Source organism: Mustela erminea, chromosome 12, assembly GCF_009829155.1.
Source record: "Mustela erminea isolate mMusErm1 chromosome 12, mMusErm1.Pri, whole genome shotgun sequence".
Lineage (NCBI taxonomy): Eukaryota > Metazoa > Chordata > Mammalia > Carnivora > Mustelidae > Mustela > Mustela erminea.
In genome coordinates, this window is record NC_045625.1 from 28894483 (window position 1) to 28915796 (window position 21314).

Consider the following 21314-nt stretch of genomic DNA (forward strand, 5'->3'; position numbering starts at 1 on the left):
CCCTTCTGCAATGTCCACAATACCCAAAATGTGGAAAGAGCCAAGATGGCCTTCAACAGACAAATGGGTAAAGAAGATGTGGTCCATAAACACAAGAGAATATTACTCAGCGATCAGAAAGGATAAATACCCAACTTTTGCATCAACATGGATGAGACTGAAGGAGATTATGTTAAGTGAAATAAGTGAAACAGAGAAAATCAATTATCATATGGTTTCACTTATTTGTGGAACATAAGGAATACCATGGAGGACATTTGGAAATATTTTATAATTTCCCCACTAATTAGATTGTCTCATTTATTAAATTCTTGCCTGTCCTCAGAGCTGATTCTTTTTATTGTGCTCTAAAATTTGTGTATTTTAAAAATAAATGATAGCAGGGTACCTGGATGGTTCAGTTGATTAAGTGTCTGACTGGCTCAGGTCATGATCTCAGGGCCCTGGGATCGAGCCCCAAATTAGGCTTCCCACTCAGTGGGGAGTCTTCTTCTCCCTCTCCTTCTGCCCCTCCCCTGCTTGTGCTCTCTCTGTCTCTCTAACTCTCTCTAAAATAAATAAAATCTTTGGGATATTATAGCAAATTATTTGTATGTTTCATGAAAATAAAATACACCTGTGGCAAATAAATAAATAAATAAATATATAAAATCTTTAAAAAAATAATATAAATAAAAATAAATGATAGCTTATTGCCTCTATTATAATCTCTTCAAATCTCTCTTGGTTATTCTTCACCTTTTTTAAATTTTTAAATAAATATCAAAAGTATTTTAAGTCCTAAAATCTGTTATTTCAGATTTTAAATATAATGAGATATATAAACTAATGAGTCAAAAAAGATGTTTTTAAAATTTCAACCTTTGTTTTAAGAAGCATAGCATACGTCTCCTTTCATTCTTACCTTAGCAAAGAAAATAGTTTCTTAAAAATATATTATTTAAAAGCAAATATTCAATAATTCTCATCATTTTCCTAACTTCATATTTTTAGTATAAATAAGATATCCTAATTATGAGTGACTAAGAAATTAGAAATTTATCAAACTTCAAATAGGTGAGTCATCTACCATAATAGATTAAACATTTTGGCCATTTTTTTGGTGATTTCTCAAAAGAATTAAGAAATGTGTATACATACATATATATTTACACACACACACACACACACACACACACACACATACACACACCTTTGTGACTGTTTTATAAGTTTGTCAGTAAGGTCTTAAATCATTTTTTTTGAAGATTTTATTTATTTATTTGACAGAGAGAGATCACAAGTAGGCAGAGAAGCAGGCAGAGAGAGAGGAGGAAGCAGGCTCCCTGCTGAGCAGAGAGCCTGATGCGGGACTCGATCCCAGGACCCTGAGATCATGACCTGAGCCGAAGGCAGTGGCTTAACCCACTGAGCCACCCAGGCGCCCCTTAAATCATTTTTTAATGATATAAAGAATCTTTCATTTATCTGCCAATCACACATGTGGACTGGGATCTTACTGATCTTTAGGTAAGAGCTCACTATGTAAAATCATAGATCTCTGTGATCATTAACATAATAAATGTTAAGTTTAAACTCTGCACTCATTCCCTGTATTTTTTTTATGAACGATGGATTAAATATTTTGCAATCTAATATTTGACCATTCTGGATAGTCAGTCTTCCATCAGTGAGCAGTTACAAATAAGCAAAAAAATAATTTTAATTTATTTAGTTTAATATAATTTTATATTATACAGATTCTAAGGATGCTTTCTGGTTCTTTTTTTTTTTTCTTTTCCTAAAAGTTCCTCAAAGATGTGAATACATATAGTACTAGCTAGTTTTTCCCACTGACCATTTAATAACAAGATAGACTTCTGCCAATCAGCATGACTCGGCTCCAGTTTGGAGGACTTCTCCCAGTCACAGGCATCTGCCAGGTAGTATTAATCATTCCCAAAGGGTGTCTGGAAGGAGTTACAGGAACAGACTGCAGGAAATACTCCAATTCTCTGACTGCTCAGAGGTCTGCATTGGAATAATTTATACGCAGATGGAACAACTGAGCTTTGGCAGAAGGGAACATGGAATGAGGATGTAGAACAATTAGAACTCTCATTCATTGTGGGAATGTCAAATAGTACAACAATTTGGGGGAAGAAGTTTGAAAATTTCTTATAAACTTTAAAGTCTATTTCACTGATGCCAATCTTAGGTATTTACCAAAGGGAAATGAAAACATATAAACATAAAGCATTGTACAGAAATGTTGATAGAAGCTTTATTCCTAATAACTAAACACTGCAAAGACCCTAGTAATCATTTTCAGAATAGTTAAATAAATTTGGGCATATTTACAGTGGAATACTCCTTAGCAACATAAAAAGCATCAACTACTGACATATATAAGAACACGGTTGAATCTCATAAATATGTTCATTCTAACTGGTGTAAGATGGTATCAATGTGGTTTTCATTTGAATCAATCATTCATTCAAGGAAACAGAAACAACTCTACATATTTCCTAAAGGAAATGATTGGATGAATGGATTTAGAGGTGTATACAGTCGTAAGCTTTGAGGACAGTTTCTAAAATTGTGGAAGTTGCATTAAGTGTAGGGGAGCTTCTTCTAGATTATCTTATCTGCCTAGAACACTAATGAGTGAAGGTTCTTAGGTGGACCTGTCCCTACTGGCAACACAATAGTGTGCCTGATGGCCAGGAGCTTGCCCACTATTGCAACTGAAAAAGAGCAGCTTCTCTAACACTTCTATTTTCAAAACTTATGGTAGTTCTTTTAATTGGAGGAATCTTTTCCAGGACCTATTATCAGAGATTCTGGGAAAGCATTTCTTAGTTTTCTTCCTAAAAATAATTTATTTACCTAATATTAAACTTCAAAACCTGTAAAGAAAAAAGAAAACCAGACAGTTCATTCCAAAGAAATATCGACAAATTCAACATTAATAAGAAAATAGTAACACACTTGACTGCAGTTGGCAGAATATTTAAGAAAAGGGAAGAAAAGAATAATAGACACGAATGTTGTTTCTATTATTTATTCTTTATATTCTAAATCAGATGTAACTAACAAAGTCATGAATTCCCAAACTTGGCTGTGCTGCACTTTCTCATGTAATATGAAAAAGAACCCCATGACTATCACCATTTTGCAGCTCAAAAACCAAAGCTTTCTCTTTTAACCAATGTAGCAGTCAGTAAGGGTTTTTGTTTTTATGTCTTTTTTTTTTTAAACACACATTGAATTTTATTTTAAAATAACTGCATTCTTTCACAGGCAAGTTTGAAAGAGGAACTCGTATTGTGTCTTCTAATACATTTTGGAACTTTATAATATCCATATTATTTCTATAATTAATAAAGTTTATTCAAAAATTGTTTCTTTCAGTATGCATCATTAAATCAAAAGGCTGGTTATATTTACTCATAACACATTTTTTTAAACCAATTTCTAAAAGCAGACAATTTATTGGAAGTAGGCCAAGACTCTACACTTTGAGACTGTATCCCTGTTTATCGCTTTTCATAGTTTATTTCCCTTAAATATGATTAATGAAATTTTGATATTTAAAGCAAAAATTATACTTTTTCACATTTGCCTACTTAATTTCTTTAATATGTCATAATAAAATATATTTTTAACATTTTTCCAAATTATTTGAGGCATATTTATATATCTGTAGATTAATTACAAGACAAAACTTGAGGAAAGTCTAGGCATGTCATGATCTCAGAAATATAAAATCTTGAAAGAGTTCCCTATTAGAAATAAGATACTATTTATATCTTTATGGCATAGTATCAGTAGAATAGCCTCTGATAAATTATTTTTACAATTTTTCTTTTTTGTTGATTGATGGGTGTATGACATTTGGTAAGTTTTTTAAGCAATTGGCATTACTGCAGGTAGGACATAAGTCAGAGTAAAGGCATCTATAACTTGCACAATGAATTATTAACAAAACATTGGCTTGATTAGGGATTAAAAAAAACTTAATCAAAAAATCAAAAAAACTTAATCATATATTTAGAGTATAATGTATGACACCATATCTGTTTCTATCTTGTTTTCTCAATCAAGCCCATCCTGTATTGATTTTAGCTACTCTGAATACCAGCCAAGTGTTTACATTATAAGTTAGTCTGTGAGATCATCAGCCTTTGCCTTATCCCAGGTGATTTGGCAATTCAGCTTTCCTTGGTCCATAAATGGAATCTATATCCAAAGGTAATTTCTTTATAACTTCTTCCATCTTCCATGTTCTTGCCAACCCCCAAGTTTATAGATTTTGGTCATACTCTGTTGTGTTAACAAATTGATGTATTTAATACTCGTGCCCACAGTTTTTCTGGCTCCTCCTCCAAAATGTGTTTCAAAATTTAGCTTTCTCAGATTAAGTATTCCCCTTGAATCTCTAATTTGAGTCTTGAAATTTGACCAGTTGATGAAGGTGAATCAATATTTGGAGCTCTATTTTGTCTTTACCATATTGTCTCCTCTATTATTTCATAAATAACTCTGGAAAAATCAATTTTTTAAAATCAAAAAGATATACATGATGATATATATTATTAATATTTATGTACACTACTGTAGGAGAGGAAAGAAAAAGAAAAGGGAGAAACAAAGAAACTTTCATGCTTTCAAATGCAAAATGTTATAAATGGGAAACCTTAAGTTTAGAAGATTATTACATTTATCCTTGGGCCTAGATTAGGAAAAAGCAAAATCTCTTAAATAATATCACTAATCTGTTTTTTCCTAAACATACTTTCATTTAGATCCTATTTCATTTACAGTTTATCCATATCTATTTTCTCTTACCTCTATAAATAATCCAGGACAATAAATTACTCTCTTCATAAGAAGACTTCTGCTTATAAAGTATCATCTCACAATTATTTAGAAGTGCATCTCGAATTGTTTTTACCTAGTATTAAGTGGACAATTTTTTTCCCTTTAACTAGGTCTTTGTTTTATCTGTGCAATTTCTGCTACTCAAAGAAGAAATAGTATCTCCTATTTGGCAGATCTTAAGGAGTTGCATAAAAATGGATTTGATATATCTGAAGTATATGAGAAATTAGAAACAATGATATTTTTTCAGACTTGGAATCCCTTTCCATATTGATATCCAACCCTTTTCCCCGTGCACAAATAATCTCTGTGACTGGAAAAGCAGTTAAAAGGGCAAAAAATTGAGGGATAAGAAGTCATAAGAAAAATGCACAGGCCCACTAAGAGTGTAAGAAAGTAGATTTTTGGAATGGGTGTGTGGTTAATGAGTGTGGACACTCTTCTCCCATCTTTCACAGAAAGGAAGCAAGGGAGTTTCACTCTGACGATGAGAAGGGAAGGATTATAAACACGAGAAACTAAATTGGCAAAGACTCTTTCTTTACTGAGTGGAGTTTAGGACTTTGTTGACATAGTAGCCTTCAGAACCTCATTTATTAAGGAAGGCAGGAGAGGAGATGGTGAAGTAGGAAGTACTGTTCAAAAATTGTGTGTTCCTTCTGCCATACCTCTTGAGAATGTATGAGGAGTGACCGTCAAAACCACTGGAAAGTGGGAAGAAAATGTTTTATTTCAATGACTAGCTTTATTTTCCTGGGCTATTACTAAAAAAAAAAACAAAAAAAACCAAAAAAAATTTGGTCTACTTTTAACACATAGTGTGTTCTTTTTCTGGAGGTGTAAGAGACACTTAAAAAGAAAACATGAATCCTATACACATTATAAAATATGAGCCATGATTAACAGAATTCATTCCTCATAATGTTCCTTTAGCTTTAGTTCTAGAAACACATAGATTATAATTTCATGTCTTAACAGAAAGCAGTGTCCACTGGACTGCTGCCCAGTTAATGAATACATTTGAAAATCACACTGAATTTTCTGTAGTATTGACAACTCAAGAGATTTAAAACCCTACCCAAGTGAAAATAAGTTCCCTAAATGCTTAAAAACCAACAGACCACTAGACATAATAAACTTCAGAAATATAGTCACAAAAACAAATATTTGATTCAAAAAACAGTACTACATTATATGTAAAATTTAATATGAATTCTTCATGCCAATCTTTATATAATACACTAACAATATGTGAAATATGTGAGGAGTTCCAGGAATTTGGAAAGAAATCTATAAATGTGGGGTGCCTGGGTGGCTCAGTGGGTTAAGCCTCTGCCTTCAGCTCAGGTCATGATCCCAGGATCCTGGGATTGAGCCCCACATCAGGCTCTCTACTGAGCAGGGAGCCTACTTCCCCCTTTCCCCTCTGCCTGCTTCTCTGCCTACTTGTGATCTCTCTCTCTCTCTCTCTCTGTCAAATAAATAAATAAAATCTTTAAAAAATAAAATAAAAAAAAGAAATCTACAAACGTGTCTTTTTTTTTAATTATGTCCTTATTTTATATGGCTCTTATTCCCACTTTCTTTTTAGTATACATGCAATCCCATTTTTCTGTGCATACACATATATTATTTAGGATCCCAGAAAACCCAAAGGGCACACACAAGAATAATTCAAAGAGGATTTTTAAAGCTGTGATCAGACAGTCACCACATTAGATAGTAGTGCTCCTAAAAGTTAGTAATACCAGGACTTCATCATACCCCTAGTCCTGAAGTGATGAAGCTAAAGATATTAGTCAGTTAGCATGTTAAGACAAAACATGTTATACTATAAAAAGACACAACTGACTACCAGGAAAGGATCATCTGACGAGAGCTAAATAAACCTTTCTTCAAGAAGAATCCTGCTGGTGGGGCGCCTGGGTGGCTCAGTGGATTAAGCCGCTGCCTTCGGCTCAGGCCATGATCTCAGGGTCCTGGGATCGAGCCCCGCATCGGGCTCTCTGCTCAGCAGGGAGCCTGCTTCCCCCTCTGTCTCTGCCTGCCTCTCTACCTACTTGTGATCTCTCTCTCTGTCAAATAAAATAAATAAAATCTTTAAAAAAAAAAAAAAAAGAAGAATCCTGCTGTACTAAAGCAGGCCTACAGGGATGGAGCTGGAGTAATCAGTGTTTTAAATCAACTCTCCTTTCTCTCCTGTCTTTGGCTAGACCCATCATGAATCCTAGGAATGTGGAATCCCTCATGTAGCCCATACATTTCAGCTCTCCTAGTGCAAGAAGTAGAAATGTGGAGAGTGGATCTTCAAGAGCAAGTAGGAGATATCCAGTGAATGTACATATGTCTGTGTTATCAGTGTATTTCTGTATGGAATCTTCTAACTTTAAGAAAAACAAATTTAACTATGTATCAAGAGAAGAAGAATTCTGATTTAGTCATAAATTGTGGGCTAAACACTGTATTAAGCACTTTAAAAATGAACTAAATAATATTTTTCACATTTCACTTAAGGAAATAGGACAGAGAAAAGAAATGGCTTACTCAGGATCATAAAGCTAGTTAATTTCAATCCATCTCTAAATCTAGAGTACTTGGTTTTAAACACTATATGATAAAGCTCTGCTCCTTGCAACATTCCTGTTTTTCCATGTGTTCCAGACAAATTTGATAATTATTTCCTGGACATTTTCCTGACATTTCCAATCTTTGTGTCTTTGAGGTAAATGGTAGAGGAGGCAAAGTTCCACTATGGCTCTGAAATGGATTACAAATGACTTACAAGGGCTCGTTCCTATTTTCTTTCTTTCTTTTCTTTTTTAATTAACATATAATGTATTATTTGTTTCAGGGGTACATGTCTGTGAATCATCAGTCTTACACAATTCACAGCACTCATCATAACACATACCCTCTCCAATGTCTATCACCCAGCCACCCTATCTCTACCCATCCCCCAACAGCCCTCAGATTGTTTCCTGAGATTAAGAGTCTCTTATAGTTGTCTCCCTCCCAAGTCCATCTTGTTTCATTTTTCCCTCCCTTCTCCCCACAAACCCCTGGCCTGACTCTCAAATTCCTCATATCAGAGAGAGCATATGATAATTATCTTTCTCTGATTGACTTATTTCGCTTAGCATAATACCCTCTAGTTCCATCCATGTTATTGCAAATGGCAAGATTTCGGAGTTTTGATGGCTGCATAGTATTCCATTGTATATATTTACCACATCTTCTTTATCCATTCATCTGTTGATGGACATCTAGGTTCTTTCCATAGTTTGGCTATTGTGGACATTACTGCTATAAACATTTGGGTGCATGTGAACATTCCTATTTTCTTAATGTTTCCATTCCTTCAGTCAACAGCATTTATTGAGTAGATGCTGTAGGCCATACACTGAGGAAGGTGATGACAACAAATTAAATAAATATTTCAGGAACTGAATGACATTTGCAAAGGGTAAAGCATAAGGCATAGGTAGTGAAAGGAAGTGAGTTTGAATAGGTAAAAAATGGGAAGATCTTCATGAATTTTGAAAATCCTGGCATGATATTGAGATTTTATTTTATAGACAAGGGAAAATTTTATTATTATATTTTTGGTAGTAAGCTAATAATGTCATATTAGCATATGACCATATGCATTTAGAAATATTACCTCAACTGCAGTAAATTGAAAGGGGTGATATTTGTAATAGGAAGACCAACTTTGGAAATTCATAAAATAATCTAGGTATAAGATAACTGATGCATGAACAATGCTGGCCAAAAGAGGTATGCATGACTGGAATACTGGCGTGATGTTGGGTGACATTAGAATATGAAGCTGTAACATTTAAAAAATCATTCATGTCTTTCTTTAGCTTTTTTTCAGGTGAAATTTGGTCAGTTGCTCTATAATTAGAATATTTTGTTTTTCTCCTTGTTTTATACAAAATACTGCTTCTGACTGCTTACTGATACAGAGCCACTGAGCTGTTTAGTGTTGAAGCTAAGAAAAATACTAAGTCTAATGTTGTATTTGATATTATTTGGTAACAGTATTCAAACATAATCTTACAATACAAGAGGCCATGCAAGCAGCACTGAAGGAAAATTCAATCCCTCTGTTTTCTGTGTTCCCAGAATACCTCATACATATATCTGAGTATAGTTCTAATACTGCACAATTATTCATTTTTTTTCTGTTTTCCTCAGTGGAAAAATGACTACTGTAGGATTTTATTTTACAAACTATTGACTAAGATGCAATAGGACATATTCTGTCTTAACCTGGACTTTGGAATTATACAACCATGGTCTGGTTATTTGTTCAGTGATTAGCTCCTCTCTGTCTCAGTTTAATTCTAAATGAGGATAATAGTATCTTCTACTGTGTTGTGGTTGAAGTAAAATAATGTATTAATATCTAAGCAAACTAATACCATATAATTAACTAATTAGAATAATTGAGATTACCCTTTTTCAGCATTCCTATAGTGAATATTTTGACAAATAAATAATAATAGCTAAAATGTTAACACCAAATACCACACATAAATCTAAGCAGTTTACGTGAATTGACTCATTTAATCCTTATAGCAAACCTGTTATGGCAGTTGTGCAGATGACTAAACTGAGACCAAGAGTGATGATATAATTTACCCAAGGTTTACAAAGCCTGTTAATGGCAGAACCAGGATTAGAGCCATGCTATTTGTTGCCTTTCCAGATGCAAAAATGAATAAATCTATTTCCTTTTTCCCCATAACTCCTCGAGAGAGAAAGAGAGAGAGAGAGAGAGAGAAAGAAAGGAAGGAAAATAGAAAGGAGGGAAGGCGGAGGGAGGGAGGCAGGGAAGGGGAAGGAGGGAGGGAGAGAGGAAGGAAGGAAAAGGAAAGGAAAGGAAAGAAAGAAACTATTAAAAAGCCAACGTAAAAATAAAATCATTAATAGCATAAATGAGGTAAAGCATGAGCCTGTTTTTCTCAATGCGGGATTCTCTTACCAAGCTCTATGCCTGATACAGCATAAGCCTAATGAACTATTGAATGAATGAGTGCCTGTTTGTAATTCATACATACAGCTAATTCTGTTTTAATTGTTTTGAATGATCATTATCATAAACAAGAGCAGCAACAAGAAAATCAAACCATCTGTCAAAGGATGTGATTAAGTGTCATGAACTGAGACCAGCATGAGGGTTGGGAAGAGAGTAAAAATGTAGTAATAGAAAGACTGCCACAAACCCATCTCTCCTCCTCCTGTGATAATGTGTCTTATTTCCAAATCTGCCACTTGGATCTAGTCTGGTAAAATATTCTTATTCCAAAATGTCCAGGCCAAGCACTCAGCATCACCAAACTTCTTTGGACAAACAAATGGTGAAATATTTGTCAGAATTTTTATGCAGTGTGCCTTTTTAGCAATAGCAAGCAAATTAATTATTGCTTAACTTAAAACCTCAATTTTTCTTACATATACTTGTATTTTTCCAATAGTGACTATCAATTTGGATATATTTCTAATATTTTTTTTAGCCAAGAAAAGAGTCATGAGTTTTATCTATTCTCTCTTTTTATGAATTCCAGTTAAGATTATTAACAGAATATATGTCTGAGCACACATTCAAACTGTGTGAGCATCAGGCACTGTCAGGCTCTAGATTTCCAACTTGTTAGTAATCAGTATTCTGAGCAGGAATATTCTAAGCCTCTGCAAGAGATACAGACAGAAAATAATGCTTATTTTATGCCACTTAGACATAAAAGAGATCACATCATGCACTCATTACATTGCTGTTTTCAGGATCCAGACAGCTTGTTTTTTCTGCTAGTGTTTTTATTCAGAAAGGTTAAAACAATATTAATACTTTGTACTTTAGACTCCAGACCTATATTTATCTTGGGTCTAGGCAAACAACTCAATCTTTATTGTCAACAAATATTCATTGTCCAATTTCCTCAAACTAAAATTTGAGAAAACAGATTTTTTTTTCAGTTTATTTATTGACAGTTCCCTTCCTTCATGAGTACAGTGGAAAAGGTATTTTCCATTCACCCTTTGCCCTTACCAATTTACCACACCAAGCATGTAAGAAGTAGAATTATAGTTTCTAATCAATTTCACCTGAACAGCTATTTCATCTAATTGATACTCTGCTGACAGAATTGTAAACACCAGTGATTTCTGACTTAAAATAAAATTGAACAACTTCAAGGGACCAAGCATTTTCAAAGATTGGTAAATATGAGAACTTGTCCTAGTTTCAAAGCTGCTTTCATTTAGCTTACTATCAAATAAGCAAACAAATTAGTGTCAAGGATAAATGCAAGATATAAGGGATACAAGGGAGTGAACATATATATAGCTATTTGTTGTCATGGAAGTAAGGCACAGATTTCATGGTCAGTGGCAGCCCTTACAATATTGACAACTTTATAGGTCAAAGATGCTTAGAGATATGGTCTTGCTGCCTTTTATACATAGGACTATGAAAGATATTATATCATTCCTCAAATCCAACTGTTGCCATATAAAGCAATTTCCTATAGCATCAGAGGAACTTTTCTGTATTCTGTTTCTTCCTGTACCATTGGACTTGGAACACCTAGATGTAGCCAACGCTGTGCCAGGGGTTTACAATATGTCCATTTCATATACTATCTTCACCAAATATATGTAAGGCATTTTGTGATCAAGACACCTAGTCTGTCTTCCTTCAGAAAATTTTAAAAGGAAAGTGTGATTTCACAATGAGGTATGGAGGAAGGTAAATGGGATACAAATAAGAAGACAGCTCTGCTTCTTGTTAACTATGTATTCTGGACAACGTCATTAGCCTGTCAGAACATCAAGTTTTTCTACAATAGGAATATCCAGAAAGCCTACTCTATATTTCTCATTGGGTTTTGGGAAAGGATATATATCATCACTTGCATAAGTGAAGCACCTTATAAATTCCAAAATGTTTTATTTATGCTTGGTTTGGTATTATTGCCTCAGTGAAAGTAAATAACTTAGTTCTACACATAAGTATAATTTCTTCCTCTGTGAAATTAAAAGGGGAATTTAATAAGATTCCCAGATTTAGCAGACATTCTTAGTAGCCTTCACAATATCTACTCTTAACCCATCCTTAACTTTTTAAAAACTAATAGACTTTATTTTTTAGAGTGATTTAAAGTTTACAGAAAACTTAAGCCTGAAGTATTAAAGTTTCCTTATACTCCTTCTTCTCCCTCCTAAGTTTCTCCTTATTACTAACATTTTGCTCTGAGGTGTTACATTTGGTGCAATTGATAAACCAGTATTAATATATAATTATTAACTAAAGTCCACAGTATATGTTAGAGTACCCTATTTGTGTTGTAGTTTTTTTTGTTTTGCCAAATGCATGATTTAATGTATCCACAATTACAGTATTATACAGAATAGTTTCATTGTCCTAAAAGCCCATGTTCCACCTAGTCATTCCTTCCTTGCCTAAATCCTAACAACCAGTAATTTTTTTTTACTGTGTCTGTAGTTTTGATCTTCCAAAAGTGTCATGTATTTAAAAGCATACATTATGTAACCTCTTCAAACTGGCTTCTTTCACTTAAGAATTTGTATTTAAGGTGCCTCCATGTCATTTCATTGCTTGATGTTTCATTTATTTTAATCATCGGGTAATATTTGATTGTATAGCTATACCATTTCATTTATTCATTCACCTGTTCAAGACATCTGGGTTGCCTCTAAAATTGGACAATGATGAGTAAAGCTGCAATAAACATTCATGTTTGAGCTTTTATGTGATGTGAGTTTTCAACTTAATCAAGTAAATACCTAAGAGTACAATTACTTGATAATTTAATAAGACTCTGTTTAACCTTATAAGGAACTTCCAAACTACATTCTGAAGTGGCTGTATTATTTTAGATTCATACCAGCAATAAATGAGAATTCCTGTTGTTCCCCAACCTTGTCAGCATTTGGTGGTGTCAGTGTTTTAAATTTTAGCCATTCTAATAGGTATGTAATGGAATCTCATTGTCATTCTAATTTGAACTTCTCTAAGAACATATGCTATTGGCACATTTTCATATGCTTATTTACCAGCTATTTATCTTCTTTGGTGATTCCTTTGTTTAGATCTCTGTTCACTTTTTAATGATGTTCTTTATCTTAATGTTGTATTTTAAGTTATCTGTTATTTGGATCTGAGTCACTTATTAGATATAGGATAAAGATATAAGCTAAAAATAGATATTTTTCCTATTCTGTGTCTTGATTCTGTTCTCTTAACAGTGTCTTTCACAAAGAAGTTCTTCTTTGTTCCTTTTTTTTTTTAAATTTTAATGAAGTCCAGCATACCTTTATTTCCATAGGTCATGCCTTTGCATTGTATTTAAAAACTCATTGCCAAGGGTGCTTGGGTGGTTCAGTTGTTAAGTACCTTCAGCCTTCAGCTGAAGTTTGTGATCCTAGGGTACTGGGATTGAGCCCACATGGGGCTCCCTACTGTGCCAGAAGCTTGCTTCTCCTTCTCCCAATCCCCCTGTTTGTGCTCCCTCTTTCATTGTGTCTCTGTCTGTCAAACAGATAAATAAAAACTTTAAAAAAAATTAAAACTCATTGCCAAATCCAAAGTCACCTAGAATTTTTTCCTATATTGTCTTTTAGAAGTTTTATAATTTTTCATTTTACATTTGAGGCTATATTCCATTCTGTATTAACTCTCATGAAAGGTCTAATGTTAGTATTTAGATACATTTTTTTCATATGCATGTTGAGTTTTCTTGATACTCTTTGTTGAAAGGACTATCCTTTTTCTATTGCCCTGTCTTTGTTCTTTTGTCAAAGGTAAGTTAACTGTATTTACATGAAACTATTTTGAAACTCTCTATTCCAATTCATAGAATTATTTATCTCTTCTATCACTAATACCGTGGTGGCATGATAACTATAATTATATCAATAAGACTGGAAGACATTATAATAAGACTGGAAATCTAGGATGCTAAAAAGCTAGGATGCTCAGTTGGTTAAGCAGCTGCCTTTGGCTCAGGTCATGATCTCTGGGTCCTGGGATAAAGCCCTGCATCAGGCTTCTTGTTTGGCAGGGAGTCTGTTTATCTCTCTCTCTCAAATAAATAAATAAAAATCTTTTTAAAAAAAGACTGGAAGTCTGGGCAGAGGAATTAAGATGGTTGATTACTAGGAGGCCCTTATGCTTGCCTTGTCCCTTGAACAGAGCTAGATAATTATCAAATCATTCTGAACACCCAGGAAATTGATCTGAGGACTGAGAAAACAAACTGCACAATCAGAGGGAGAAAAGAGGCCATGTCATGGAAGACTGGGGGAGAAAGAATCACAGATGCTGCAGAAACATCTGCAGAAACATCCCATAAACATTGACTGGGAAAATAAGAGGAGCTGATTATCATAAGTTTTTACATGCAGCATAACTGAAAATCTGAAGTTTTAGAAGTCCATGCTATCACCAGGGTTAAGCCTGGTGGGTATAGCAGTGCTCCTATGGGGAAGGAGGCAGAGGATCCCCTGGGTCATACTAGGAGAGACAGTTTCCCTTCTTAGAGTACATTTGGGAGAGGCAGCACTGCCTTTCAGGACAAAGGAGCCAGAGCATGTCCATAAATTGCCCCATTCATTAGCATACAAGCAGAGATGCCTGCTGAGGGTAGCTAATCTAGATGCCAGTTTCTTTGGTACACTTTATCATAAACTCTGAGACTCTCTCCCAGGATTAGTGTGAGTTCATGCCACACCAGGTGCCTAAAATTTGGAGTTTTGAAACCCAGCCCTGTGCCTGAGATAAAACAGGAACACTGTGCCACCACTGGGCAGACAGACAGCACAGACACAGACAGGATGAAGGCAGGGATCTGACAGAAGCCTGGGACACAAGAGGGGAAATTGTTCATTCTTCTCTAGGGCTTCCTATAGATAGTGGGCACAAACTCCACTCTCAAGGGAAGAGAGTGGGCCAAGACCATTTTTCACCCCTCCCATCAGCACAGATCAACTTCAACAAACAGTACAGTGCCCACAGTGGAAGCCTAGAGCCTCTTACACCAACCACAGCCACTCTGTGCTCTGCACGTTCCTTTTTGAATAGGGCAAGCACAGTTGAGATCCAGAGCAGTAGCAGGCCCTTCTTGCACAGCCACTTATCCATGTACCAAGTTTACTGATCATAGACCTCCACAAAGCTTCAGCTCTAGTGGAAATAGGACCAGGCACAACTTTCCATACATACAAATGACAGAAACCTAGACAAAAAGCCAAGATGGAAGAATTTACCCCAAAATAGAGAACAAAAAGAGATCACAGCCAGGGAGCTAATCAAAACAGAGATAAGTAATATGCCTGAACTAGGATTTTTATTTTTTCTGAACCAAGATTTAAAACAACAATCATAAGGATACTAGCTTGGATTGAGAAAAGCATAGAAGAAACCTGGAAGACTTTAACCACAAAGATAAAAGACCTAAAAACTAGTCCTTCCAACATAAAAAATGCTATAACAAATGCATAGCCAAATGGATGTAATGACCACAAGGATGGAAGAAGCGGGACATGAATAAATGATGTAGAAGATAAAATTATGGAAAATAATGATGCTGAAAAAAATAGGAAAAGAAAAATATTGGATCATGAATGTAGACTTAAGGAACTCAGCAACCCATAAAGCATAATAACATTCATATAATAGGTGTCCCAGAAGAAGAGCCAGGAACTAGGGGATAGGTTTATTTGAACAAACCATGGCTGAGAACTTTCCTAACCTGGGGAAGGAAATAAGTAGGTCCAGGTCCAAGAGGCACAGAAAAACTCCCTGCAAGATCAACAGACCAATATCCCTGATAAACATGGATGCAAACGTTCTCAAAAAGATACTTACAAATTGAATCCAACAGTAAATCAAAAGAATTATTCACCACAATCAAGTGAGATTTATTCCTGGGCTACAGGGATGGGGGTGGTTCAGTATTCACAAATCAATCAACATGATATACCACATTAATAAAAGAAAGGATAAAAAAATATGATCCTATAAATAGATGGATAAAAGCATTTGACAAAATCAGCATCCATTCTTGGAAAAACGCTCAAGAAATTAAGAATAGAGGGAACATACCTCAACGTCATTAAGACCATATATGAAAGACCCACAGCTAATATCATCCTCAATAGGGAAAACCTGAGAGCATTTCTTCAATAGTCAGGAACAAGACAGGGACGTCCACTGTCGCCATTATTTAAAATTGTACTGGAAGTACTAGCCTCAGCAATCAGACAACAAAAAGAAATAAAAGGCATCTGAATCAGCAACAAAGAAGTAAAACTTTCACTATTCACAGATGACATGATACTCTAGAAAATCCAAAAGATTTTACCAAAAACTTCCTAGAACTGGTACATAAATTCAGCAAAGTCACAAGATACCAAATCCACATACAGAAATCTGTTGCATTACTATATACCAATAACGAAGCAACAGAAATAAATCAAGGACTTGATCCCATTTACAATAGCACCAAAAACTATAAAAGACCTAGGAATAAACCTAACCAAAGAGGTAAAAGATCTATGCTCTGAAAACTATAGAACACTTACAAAAAAAATTGAAGAAGACACAAAGAAATGGAAAAACATCCCATGCTCATAGATTGGAAGAAAAATATTGTTAATATGTCTATACTACACAAAGCAATCTACATTTTTAATGCAGTCCCTATCAAAATACCACCAGCATTTTCCACAGAACTAGAACAAACAAACCTAAAATTTTTATGGAACCAAAAAAGACCTCAAATAGCCAGATCAATCTTGAAAAAGAAGAACAAAGCTGGAAGTATTATAATTTCAGACTTTAAGCTATATTACAAAGCTATATCCATCAAGACAGTATGGTACTGGCACAGAAACAGATACATAGATGAATGTAACAGAACTGAAAACCCAGAAGCAGGGGTGCCTGGGTGGCTCAGAGGGTTAGGCTTCTGCCTTTGGCTTGGGTTGTAATCTTGGGGCCCTGCTGCACATCGGGCTCTCTGCTTGGTAGGAAGCCTGCTTCCCCCTCTCTCTCTGACTGCCTGCTTGTGATCTCTCTCTCTCTCTGTCAAATAAATAAAATCTTAAAAGAAAGAGAGAAAGAAAGAAAGAAAGAAAGAAAGAAAGAAAGAAAGAAAACCCAGAAACAAACACATACCTATATGATCAGCTAATCTTTGACAAAACAGAAAAAAATATCTAGTGGGAAAAAAGACAGTCTCTTCAACAAATGGTGTTGGGTATTTGGGACAGCAACATCCAGAAGAATGAAAGTGGACCACCTTCTCACACCATATGTAAAAATGAATTCAAAATGGATTAAAGACCTAAAAGTAAGACAGAAAGCCATCAAAATCCTAGAGGAGAACATAGGCAGGAACAATTTGATGCAGACCATAGCAAACTCTTACTAGACATGTCTCTGGAGGCAATGGAAACAAAAGCAAAAATGAACAGTTGGGACTTCATCGAAATAAAAACTTCGGCACAACAAAGGAAACAATCAACAAAACTCAAGGATAGCCTACAGAATGGGAGAAGATATTTGCATCTGACACATATCTAATAAAGGGTTAGTGTCCAAAATGTATAAAGAACTTACCAAACTCAGCACTCTAAAGACAAATAATGCAGTTAAGAAATGAACAGAAGACATGAATAGACTTTTTCCAAAGAAGACATAAAAATAGACAACAGACACATGAAAAAGTGCACCACATCATTTGGCATCAGAGAAATACAAATCGATAGTCAAATAATAGAAAGAGCCCAAATGTCCATTGACTGATGTATAGATAAGGAAGATGTGTGTGTGTGTGTGTGTGTGATGGAATATTTTTCAGCCATCAAAAAGAATGAAATCTTGCCATTTACAATGATGTGGATGGCACTAGGGTGTATTACATGCTAAGTGAAATAAGTCAGAGAAAGGCAAATACCATATGATTTTACTTATAGGTGGAATTTAAGACAAAACAGATGAACATAGGGAAGGGAAAAAAAGAGAGGGAAGCAAACCATAAGAGACTCTTAACTCTAGAGAACAAACTGAGGACTGCGGAGGGGATGAGCATAAATGGGTGTGGGTATTAAGGAGGGCACTTGCTATGATGAGCACTGAGTGTTTTATGTAAGTGATGAATCACTGAGTTCTACTCCTGAAAATAATATTACATTGTATCTTATCTAATTAAAATTTAAATAAAAAGTTGACATTGGGGAGGTTATGTGCTGTGGTGAGTACTAGTGTTGTGTGAGACTGATGAATCACAGACATGTGCCCTTGAAACAAATAACATATTATATGTTCATTTTTTAAAAATTTTTAAAGTAAAAATAAATAAATAAATAAATAGATAGATAAATAAATAAATAAATGTTTGGGGAAAAACTGTAAGTCTCTTAGTGTCAGTTCTCCAACTGTGCTTTTCTTTAATATTTTACTGCCTATTTGTCGTATTTTGCCTTTTCATATACGCTTTAAAATCAGTTTATCATTATCCAAAAAGTATCTTTTGGAGCTTTTATTTATTTATTTGACAAAGAGAGAGAGAGAGAGAGATCACAAGTAGGCAGGCAGCAGGCAGAGAGAGAAGGGGAAGCAGGCTCCCCGCTGAGCAGAGAGCCGGAAGCGGAACTCTATCCCAAGACCCTGAGATCATGACCTGAGCCAAAGGCAAAGGCTTAAACCACTGAGCCACCAGGTGCCCCTCTTTTGGAGATTTCTGTTTGATTTATATATATTGAGGCTTCTTGGAACATCTGTTATTTAGCATTGTGTTGTTTCATCTCCATGTATTTTGGAATTTTCCAGCTACTTTTTTGTTACTGATTTATAATAAGACAATCTCATTCCAGTGTGGTCTGAGAGCATACTTTGTATGATGTCTCTTAGATTTAAGTGTGTTTTATATCTCAGAATATGGGATACTTTCGTGAATTTTTCATATGAACTAAGAAGAATATATTTTCTGCTGGTGTTGGATGAAGTATTCTATAAATGTCAATTAGATCAAGTTGATTGCTATTGTGGTTCAGGTCAACTATATCCTCACTGATTTTAGCCTAACTGGCTATTTCAGTTACTGATAGAAGGGTGTTGATGTCTCCAGCTATAATGGTGTATTTGCCTTTTCCTCACAATTCTATCAACTGTTTTTCAAGTAACTTTTAGAACCAGCTCTACTTTTAGAATACACTTTAAAGATGGTTTTGTCTTCTTGGATAATTATCCACCTTGTCATTACATAATGTACTTTTTTATTCCTGATAAGATTCTGATAATCTGTATCTTCATTTGATATCACTTTCCTTCTATCTAAATAACTTCTTCTAGCAGTTAGCATTTCTTAAAGTGTAGATTTGATTTCAATAAGTTAGCATAATTCCCCTTTATCTAAGTGTCTATTTTAGCTTTATTCTTAAAGAATAATTTTGCTGGTCTTGTAGTTCTTGGTTGGTAGTTTTTGTTTGCTTATTTTCCTTTCATCACTTTAAAGATATTTTTTCCACTGTCTTCTTATTTCCATAGTTTCTGATGAGAAGTAAGCTTTAAATTGTTTTATTGTTCCTCTGTAGTTTATCATGTTTCTCTAGTTTCACCATTTATTCTCTTGCTTCTAAAAGTTAGCCCATTCTGTGTCTAAGTATAGTGGTTATTGTATTCATTAAGCTTAAGTTTCATTAAGTTTTTTTTATTCTGTTAGTCTATTTGTTTCATCCCATTTAAATTGGATTTGGGGTTATTATTTCTTCACTGGCTTTCTTCTGTCCTATTTTCTTCTAGGATTCCAATTTAAAGCATTCAGTATGTTTATATAAAATATAGATCTATACTTTCAAATTTTTTTTCTATTTTTCAACTTGGTTAATTTTTATAGATCTATGCTTAAGCCCTTGTTATCTCTCTATCTCATTGTTTATTGCACCCAGAGGTTTCTTCATATATTACATTTTTTTAGTTATGGAATTGCCATTTTACTCTTTTTTAAATCATATTTCTATATTCTGCTGAAGTTTTCTATTTTCACATTCCTTAAGATCATATTTTATCTAATCTAAATAATTGAGAAATATTATAAATTAATAGCAGCTATAGATCTTTGTCTCTTAATTCACATATATGGAGCATCTATGGTTGTTCTGAATTGATTTTTTTTTGCTTGAGAATGAATTTCATATTGCTGGATGTTTGAATGTCAGGTAATTTTTATTATAATGTGGATATTACATGAATATTAACTTGTGATACTCCAGATTCTGTGATTTTTTTATGATTTATGTATCATTTTTTATAGAAGGAAATTGCTTCAGGTGAATATAGACTGAAAACACTTTCTTGGTTGGCAGCTCCAGTCTCAGTAGACAACTCTTGTCTTTAAGTGAGCTGCTTTAAGATTGAACAAGGGTCAGCCAAATATATGAACCAAAAGAATCTGAAGATTTTCTCTAATGTTCTTTCCTTTGGAAGATTCCACCATCTTCTGTATCTACCACTTTGTTTTCTTTCCCTAGGTCAGAAAGACTGCAGTTTTGCCATTGACATTACATGCATTATGACTGCTTCTGTTATCAACTCAGAAGCCAGCAAAAATTGGAAATTAACTAGCTAAATCCCCTCCTTTCAAAGTAAACTCATTACCAGAGTCTGCCTGCTTCACTTTACCCTTCCATACCTTTCCAAGATCTCTTCTGTACAGATATTTTGTTATTTCAGTAGAAATTTTGGTTTGGTAGTATTACTTACTCATCTGTTACCAGGAACATTTCCAGTAGACTTAAAACATAGACACACTCAGACACACAAAGAGTCAGTGCCATTGTAATGTTTATTTTGATAATACCAATTTCTTCTAGTGCAATTGATATATTAGGAAATAATTTGAACATAATGTGAGTCTTGTGTTTTCTTATGCACCATTTCATCAGATTCAACAGGACATAAATGCAAAAAAAACGCATCTAGTTGCACTGAGCTGATACAGATACACAATAGGCAGGCACAGGCAGACAGACCTCAAAACTCTACTAGGTACCTCATTTTGCTACATGTGTTATGAGACACTTATTCACATCTTGGGCTACACTTTATCCATCTCATTTCAGATACCCTTTTTCCCACCACTTCATAGTTACTGAAAGCTGCAATACTTCTAACACCTATTTCTTCACCAAACTTTAGCTTTTTTCAAGGTAAAGTGCCACATTTATTGTGATCTTTATGTACCATTTACTTAAAATATGTACAGTAGTGCTGTTATCATTATTAAATCCTTCTATGTGGTTTTTATTGAATTTTATATATCATGATGATATTTAGGAACACATATGTTGCATAGACTGTAAAAGACTGGATATTAGTGGTGGTATAAATGTAAGGATATGTATTTTACACATGATTTGGA